The sequence below is a fragment of the Bubalus bubalis genome, chromosome 6 (assembly GCF_019923935.1).
Source record: "Bubalus bubalis isolate 160015118507 breed Murrah chromosome 6, NDDB_SH_1, whole genome shotgun sequence".
NCBI classification, from domain to species: Eukaryota; Metazoa; Chordata; class Mammalia; order Artiodactyla; family Bovidae; genus Bubalus; species Bubalus bubalis.
Window position 1 is genome coordinate 56612183 of NC_059162.1, and position 8862 is coordinate 56621044.

The 8862-nt window shown below is 42.0% G+C and overlaps 1 non-coding gene across 1 annotated transcript; it reads left to right on the forward strand.

Moving 5' to 3' along the window:
- Positions 1-8015: 8015 nt before the first annotated feature.
- On the forward strand, positions 8016-8165 carry LOC112585846. Its single transcript, XR_003110424.1, has one exon. It is a non-coding gene; the product is annotated as a small nucleolar RNA SNORA62/SNORA6 family (small nucleolar RNA).
- Positions 8166-8862: the final 697 nt, after the last annotated feature.

Below are 8862 nucleotides of genomic sequence, written 5' to 3' on the forward strand. Positions count from 1 at the left end.
CAAGTGTGTCTGATGCTATTCTTGAGCCTAAAAATATTGAACGTATCATACAATCATACTCATTATATGACCTAAGACCTTCAGGGTAACCCTTTTTCCCCATCTGTAACTCATTCATTCACTTATTCATTCATACAATAAATTACTGAGCACCTACTAGGAATGAACGGAGAAGGCAATGGCACCCCACTCCAGTACTCTTGCCTGGAAAATCCCATGGACGGAGGAGCCTGGTGGGCTGCAGTCCATGGGGTCGCTAAGAGTCAGACACAACTGAGCGACTTCACTTTCACTTTTCACTTTCCTGCATTGGAGGAGGAAATGGCAACCCACTCCAGTGTTCTTGCCTGGAGAATCCCAGGGATGGCGGAGCCTGGTGGGTTGCCGTCTGTGGGGTCACACAGAGTCGGACACGACTGAAGCAACTTAGCAGCAGCAGCAGCAACTAGGAATGAAACACTGTTCTGTGGGCTGGGGATACAGCAGTGAACAAAAGAGAAAATCCTGACCTCTATGAAGTTTGTATTTTTTTAGAGTGAATAAGAATACCCAAATAAACAAGAAAATTACACAACATCTCATAGTGATACAAAGGGAGCTAGAAAGTGTGTATTGAGGTGTGTGTGTGGGGGGCAATTTTATTTAAAACAGTAGTCAAAGGAGGCCTCCTGGAAGAGATGACATTTGAACAAAGGTGTGAAGAAGGAGAGGCAGTGAGCTCCGCCTGTATCTGGGAGAAGGGCATCCCAGGCAGAGGAAATTCCTGAGCAAAAGCATGCGTGGCTGCTACTGTGCTGAGTGCAGAGAGCAAGGGTAGAAACATTCACTCTTCAATTCATTAATTTAACAGTATCTATGAAACCCCAGGGCTTCCCAGGTGGCTCAGTGGTAAGAAATCTGCCTGCCAATGCAGGAGACTTGGGTCAATTTCTATATCCGGAAGATCCCTGGGAGGAGAAAATGGCAACCCATTCCAGTATTCTTGCTTGGGAAATCCCATGGACAGAGGAGCCTGAGGGCTATAGTCTATGGGGTGGCAAAGAATCAGATGCGACTGAGCAAGCACACACGCACGCGTTAAACACCTACTACTCACCAGCATTATACTCAACACTGGGTGTACAGAGATACATAGGTCACTTACCCCAGAGGAGTCGAAAATCTAGGAGACAGGCAAACAAAACTCCTGACACAGCATTTAAAACCATGATGTTGGGAGTAAGCAGTCTCTCCACAGGCACGCTGCTCAGCTTAGCTGAAAATGTCTGTTCTCAGTCCATCTGTCGATGGATCAGAGAGGCAAGGGTTGTGTTTTGTACTTGAAATAGAATCTTCCCATTTCCTCAAATATTACAGGATCAAAATTTTTATTAAATGCAAATTTTATTATTGCACTTTAAAGCAAAAGTGCTGGGTAAACTGCATAATATAATCATCATATGAATATCACTTTGAATTAGTATTGCAGATACTTCTAACTACTTAATTATTTATTTTTAAAATATATTCCAATATTTTAATTATGTTCAGTTAAGTGTACTTGAATATTTGCAGCACTCTGCATTATTTATATTAGAGAAAAAGCAGCCTAAATCAACGCACTCTGGCATTCCATAATTTGTGCTTGCATATCTCTAAAGTAGATTTATATATAGCTATCAAATGGTTATTCTGGATATGCTATGATTTAAAATTTTTATCTGAATTTTATTTTAATGTACCACAAAAATAAAATTTATTGGTTTCTTTATACCAGTAAGTGTCTTATCTGATTATTCATATTCAATATTTGCAGAATACTAACTAGAGCTGCACACTTTTCAATTAGATACAAATGGGTAGATTTCAAATCCCCCTTCCTAACCCCCAGCCCACTCCACCCGCCCCCTGCATTCCTGGAAATATTTTAGATTTGGATGATTCAAATTCTCTAGCAGCTCGAGGGTGAAGAGTAAGGGGAGACGTATCAGCTTAGAACAACACCATTACAAACAGAGAAAGGGGAGATATTAGAAACCCCCAGGGAATTTACTATCCTGTACCGAGGAGCACAGTGTATTACTGCTTAAAGGAAAGAATTTGGATGGAGAAGCCTACACAGATGTGGGCTCTGCTATAACTGGCCTGAAAAATAATGAGATCTGCTCTGTTCTTTGGTATCTGTCCAATGTCTTTCCTAGTTTCTAAATTCATTTAAGAGTCATTTCTGCATAGAGGATAAAAAATATTAAAGTTACAGTATTTCAATAACCCACTTTATGTCATACAAATCCAGTGGACAGACGCTCACTAAAGAGATTACAGTTTGAATACTTAATCCCAATTTGGATGTTTTTAAACAAGCCAAACCTGGCCTTAAATGCAATGTGCACAATTTAGCTAAGCAGAAAATACTAATGCACAAACATGACCATAAATGTAGCCACAGAACGTGGTAGGTGGAAGCCACCCAACAGCCACCTCTGCACATCACTCATTCAAATCAAAGGCCGTGTGAGTAATGAACATGCCCATTTCCAGGTCGAAGGTACAGGTGGCTAATGACAGACTGTCTCAAAGCCTGGGAAAGAGAAACTACTTAGAATGACAGTCACTTTAAACACCAGGGCTAGGTTAGCAGTTTTATTCAGCCAGGGTTTGGACTTCCAATCTCTCCTACTTTCTTCGGACTCTCTCTCTGAAAAGGACCAGTATATTCTCAATGCTCAGGAATGCAGTTTGTACCCACATTAAGCAATGTCACAAGTATGGGTCCAGGGTTCAAATTTCTCCCCCACATTTGTTAGTTGGGCCACTTAAATAAATTGCTTAATTCCTCTGTGCCTCTGTTTCATGTGTGTTCATTTGATACATAGTAGTTTAATAGGCGGAGAAGGCGATGGCACCCCACTCCAGAACTCTTGCCTGGAAAATCCCATGGATGGAGGAGCCTGGTAGGCTGCAGTCCATGGGGTCGCTAAGAGTCGGACACGACTGAGCGACTTCACTTTCACTTTTCACTTTCCTGCATTGGAGAAGGAAATGGCAACCCACTCCAGTGTTCTTGCCTGGAGAATCCCAGGGACGGGGGAGCCTGGTGGGCTGCCATCTGTGGGGTCACACAGAGTCGGACACGACTGAAGCGACTTAGCAGCAGCAGCAGTGGTAGCTCAGCGGTAAAGAATTTGCCTCAGCGCAAGGGATGGGGGTTTAATCCCTGGGTCAGGAATGTCCCCTGAAGGAGGGCATGGCACCCCACTCCAGTGTTCTTGCCTGGAGAATCCCATGGACAGAGAGGAGCCTGGTGGGCTGCAGTCCATGGGGTTGCAAAAAGTTAGAATGACTGAAGTGACTGGCACACACACGCACAGTTGTAATAGGCTCATGATATAAAGTCATTTTGAGAATTTAAAGGTACTTAGAGCAATGCCTGGGCCCTGAGAATAAGCTCTAACTATTATCACTGAGGATACTATTGGAAAACCAGAGGCCAGGGGTTCTAGCAATGCTCTGTTTGGTAGTAGTTTGGAGGGGGGGGCACATCATCATCATCTCTCCAGTCTGACCCTGTTGTCTGCTTCATCTCCTTCATTTTTCTTGCCCTTTGCCTTCCTCCTCAATCACTGTTCAAAGTAAGTGAACTCAATAGATACTTGTTGAGTGAATAAGCTGTCAGGCTACTAACACACAGGGCAGCAAAGATACCATATCCTTGAGAGACAACCTATGAGGGAAACGCATTTATAGCTGTTTCTTGTACATATTCTGGTGAATAAAATTTGACTGGGTAAAATACCACAAGAAGGAATGGGAGAAAAGGGAAGGAAGGACAGAAGGAGGGAGGAACCAAGGATGAGAGAGAAGGGTAGGAGGGAGGGAAGGAAAATCAGAGAGGGACGGAGCACACCCTCCTGCCTTGGAGAAGCTGGCAACAATAACTGCAGTATCACGATAAAAATAAGTGGTTAAAAATAACATACTTTGCTTTGTTTAACTCATAATCAAGACCTATTTGCATGTCATACTGAATATGGCAATAAAATTATGAATTTCACATTTTAACATGTCTTGTAAAAGAACTTCACAATAATAAACACTTTCACTCTTCTCTTCCATAAGTGGAAATAAAATCCTCACAAGCTTGAAATACCAGTTAAAAAATCCCAAGGGTTTTGTTTCTTACTCTGGAAACTTCAGTAATTTCATTTAAAATTGGTCCTATTAAAATATCACAATTTCATCTTCACAAAAAGAAAAACTCATTTTTTCCCACCTTGAGTTTCTCATCTAACTCAGAGAGTGGTCAAATAAAGCTCAGAAACTAGGAGACATGTCTGACTCTCCCCTTTCCTCCCCAGGATAAGAAAATTGAACAACCCATGGCCACATAAGAAGCCAGGACTAGCAAGTTCTCATCCCATCTCATCTGTGCTTCCCAGACTCAACGGGTACCCTTAAATATAAAATAGAAATCATCTCTGCGGGATAGCTTTATAGCAGTGATTAGGTCAGGAAGGATTATGTTGGTAGAGTGATTAGTATATAGAAAGTGCTCAAGCAATGTTAATATCAAAATCATTACCATCATTAGTATTTTTACAAAGCAGAGAAGTGATCTTGGACAAGTCCTTTAACCTCTCGTCTCTTTTTCCTTATTTATAAAGCCAGAGTTCAGATAAGATTCTAAGGTCATTTCTGGCTATAAAAACAGATAAATTCGTGAAGAGCTTTATAGGTTACAAAGCACTTTTGTGTACATTCTCTCATTCATTCTTTGCTACCCTTTGGGGACAAGTGGTACAGTTTCCCATTTAAAGATTAGGAAATAGAGACTAAAAATAGCTAAGGAACTGGTCCAAAATAATTTATGTCAATTGATAGAAAAGTCAGGACTTAAACCCTGGATTTCTGACACTAAAACCATGTTCTTTTCCATGCTAATTCTATCCCCCAAGCTGCCTGCATTGACCTTACGTTCCCCATTTCTAGTGCCACCATCACCATTCAGACTCCTATTCACTTATTTATTTACTTACTCACTCAACCAATATTTGTTGAATTCCAGGAACTAAGACAGACATTAAGAATATAATGGTGAGCAAAAAAGATGTATTCCTTCCCTCATGGAGACTATGGTCTAACAGAGGAGTGAGAGTGTCATGGAAATAATTATTAGCTTAGATCATGGTAATGAAATGCATATAAGAGTCTGAAGACATGTAATAACAGGATTTGGCCTATACTCGAGAAGTTTGTGAATGATTCCCCAAGAAAATGATTTGAGTTATTCCCAAAGGACGAAGAGTGGTAAGAAGAATCCAGGCAAAGGCCCTGATTTGGGAGGGAGCATGGCACATTCACAAAAGTCAGAGAAGAACATTGCAGGGAAAACTACAAGAGTGAGGAGCAAAGTGATTCAAAATTATGCTGGACAGGCAGACCAAGACAAGGCCACATAAGGTCATAGCAACCAAGCTATTCACCTTTATCTTAAGAGCAGTGAGAAGCAGAAAAATAATGTGATCAGATTTTAATTTTGTGAAGACCATTCCGGTTGTGGTGTCTCCAGGATGTATAGGGCAGGGCAAGGGTGGATGTAAATGGATGTTTGGGAAGCTGTTGCAGTGTTCAGGTGAGAGAAGACTGAGAGAAGCTAGAGAGATAGCAGAGATGGAGAGAAATTGGTAGACCAAGTCAACAGAGTATTGTGGTGGACTAGATATAGGATAATTTTGACAGGTTCCCAATTGTTCTTCCTGCATCTGCTCTTTTCAGTTTATGAGCCATTCCGTGTGCCACTGCAAAACAATCTATCTTTTGATGGTTTTTCAGCCAAAGAATACTCATTGCTCATTTTCTATATGTGTTTTTTTCCTGTTATCTAGAATTCCCTCTCGGAGAAGGAAATGGCACCCACTCCAGTACTCTTGCCTGGAAAATCCCATGGACAGAGAAGCCTGGTCCACGGGATCACGAAGAGTTGGACACGACTGAGCGACTTCACTTTCACTTTTCACTTTCCTGCATTGGAGAAGGAAATGGCAACCCACTCCAGTGTTCTTGCCTGGAGAATCCCAGGGACGGGGGAGCCTGGTGGGCTGCCGTCTATAGGGTCGCACAGAGTCGGACATGACTGAGCGACTTCACTTTCACTTTTCTCTTTCATACATTGGAGAAGGAAATGGCAACCTACTCCAGTGTTCTTGCCTGGAGAATCCCAGGGACGAGGAGCCTGGTAGGCTTCCGTCTATGGGGTCGCACAGTCGGACACGACTGAAGCGACTTAGCAGCAGCAGCAGCAGCAAGTTATAAAGTACTATTAGAAATGTGTTGTTGCTATTATTAATGTTAATATTATTATTACTATAGGCTCACAATATCTACTGACTAAACGGTAAGTCTCTTCCCAGTCTTAATTCTGGTGGGTTGTCAATAATAATTATTTCACAACTGAGAAGCTACATGTAAGATAATATCTCTTTGTTAGAAAATCCAGTTGCCATCACTGAAGAAGAATGGGCATTCGCTGACAGTAATCTAAAATAACAGACATCAAAGGTATGTAAATCCTCATTTACTCCTCTGGCATGCTACAAGGAGGCAAAGTTCCAAAGGAACACCTCCCCATAGTTGCTCCAGCTCACCTTTCAAGATAGCCCTTCTGTTTTTGAAACTGTAATTTTTACTTGTTGGGAGATTGTCCCACCCAGTTCCAAACACACTGTGAGCTGGTCCCTAGACTAAGAAGGCTTTTTGACATCCTGTCTACAATGGTTAATCCATCCTCAGTTCCCCAACCTATGGAGAACAAGGATAAAGACAGCCCCTTTTACCCAGATTTAACTTTGTGGAAGCCAACAGAATAACAGACTTGGAAAGAAAATGAAATGTAATTTGTTGACAAAGACATGTTTCTCCCCTTTAGAAACAAGCATTGAAATTCAGTGTGTCAATAAAGCTTCCACATTTTCTTCCATCACAGCTAATATCTCCTAGTGACCTGACTTGATTGAAGGTTTTGCATGAATCTTAAATGAGAGCAGAACTGAAAAAGCTCTAGGAATACCAGACACCTGCAGTTGCCACACTTCATATTAAATAACTGAGAAACATATGCCTTAAGTGGCATATTGCTTCATATTTTTCTAGAGAAATATTGGAGCTGATTATCAGAGACTTAAAGGACAACACAAAGAGCCACATTAAAAACTATAAGGACTCCAAAAGTCTATGAAAATTAATTTCAGAGGCACATGTTTTAATAGAATCTATTGTGGCATGAGGCTGAAAAGTCATTAAATATAGTGTTTTACATATGTAGTTTAATCATTTAAACTCATCTCCAGTTTGGCATTTAAATCGCTAGCTGATTATATCATTTTCATGGACACATTTGGAGGTGTCTACTTTTGCCCTATTTTCTGGGAATTTCTGCTGTTCCTGGCTATAGATGATTAGTCCATAGGTACACATTTGACCCCAGTTGGGTCAACCAGGTACTCTTACTGGGTATTTGGAGCTGAAACCAGGAGAATATTTATTAGACTCTATAGGTGCCTACGGAGAAGGCAATGGCACCCCACTCCAGTACTCTTGCCTGGAAAATCCCATGGATGGAGGAGCCTGGTAGGCTGCAGTCCATGGGGTCGCTAAGAGTCGGACATGACTGAGCGACTTCACTTTCATTTTTCACTTTTCTGCATTGGAGAAGGAAATGGCAACCCACTCCAGTGTTCTTGCCTGGAGAATCCCAGGGATGGGGGAGCCTGGTGGGCTGCCATCTATGGGGTCGCACAGAGTCGGACATGACTGAAGTGACTTAGCAGCAGCAGCAGCAGCATAGGTGCCTAGACATATAACACATAGTTTCTTCATGTGATCTGAGAAAACAAGAAACCCATAGGGAGTCTGTGGGAGAGGGAGAGAGAAAGAGGGAAAGAAAGAGAGAGAAAGGAAGAGGAGGAGAAGGAGGTGGCAAATGAATACATAGGAGCAAAAATGAGAAATAAAGCTACCTTTTTAAGTTTCTAGCTCCATCTGCACATTGTTAGAGCTCAGCGTTGAAGCCACTGGCCGATGAACTCACAAGTATAGGTAGTGTGCTAAACGAGGAGCAAGTTTTTCTCTAGCACCTCAAGGGTCTCTGGCCTAAAGAATGGAGTTTGATAGTAATACTTGCTATAAAAGTATAATTTTAACATATGAGAGCTTTAAGGAGAGATGAAGACATTTAAAAAATAGCCTGTGCTTTCTTCTGCTTTTCCCCAGTATTTCTTACTCTTCTCAGGCATTACTTGGTCCTTCTGTTTTCAGACTAACTTGATGTACCCTGTTGTAAGATCCTAGGAAGGGAGCTCACTCAGTGGGTCTGATGTGGTAGATGCTCATTTGGGAAGTCCTGCACATGTGTGGGTGCCATCTTCTGTGAACACCCATGGGAGGTCATGCCTGATCTCTGCTTCTACAGAGATCCTGAGCAGACTGAAAAGGAAGAGCAGGAGACAGCTGAGAAGGCTGTGACCAAGGAGGAACTTCAGGGTGAATGTCCCACTCCAGCTCCAGAGTTCACTGCTGCTCAGCCTGAGGTGGTGGACTGGTCTGAAGGCTTGCAGGTGTCTTCTGCACCTATTCAGTAGTTCCTCGCTGCAGACTGGTGTGTTCAGCCTGCCACTGCAGACTGGTCTGCAGCTCCCACTGCTCAGGCCACTGAATGGGTAGGAAAAATTGCTAAGTGGTCTTAAATTGTTTTTTCACAAATTCTTAAAATGGAAATTCACTTGATGGAAAATAGGTTCTTTGAAAAAAAAAAAAAAAAGTATCTAGTTCCATTCTTGTCCTAGAGTCTGGCTGCATTCCTACACTTGGGTTCCATGAGACATCCTG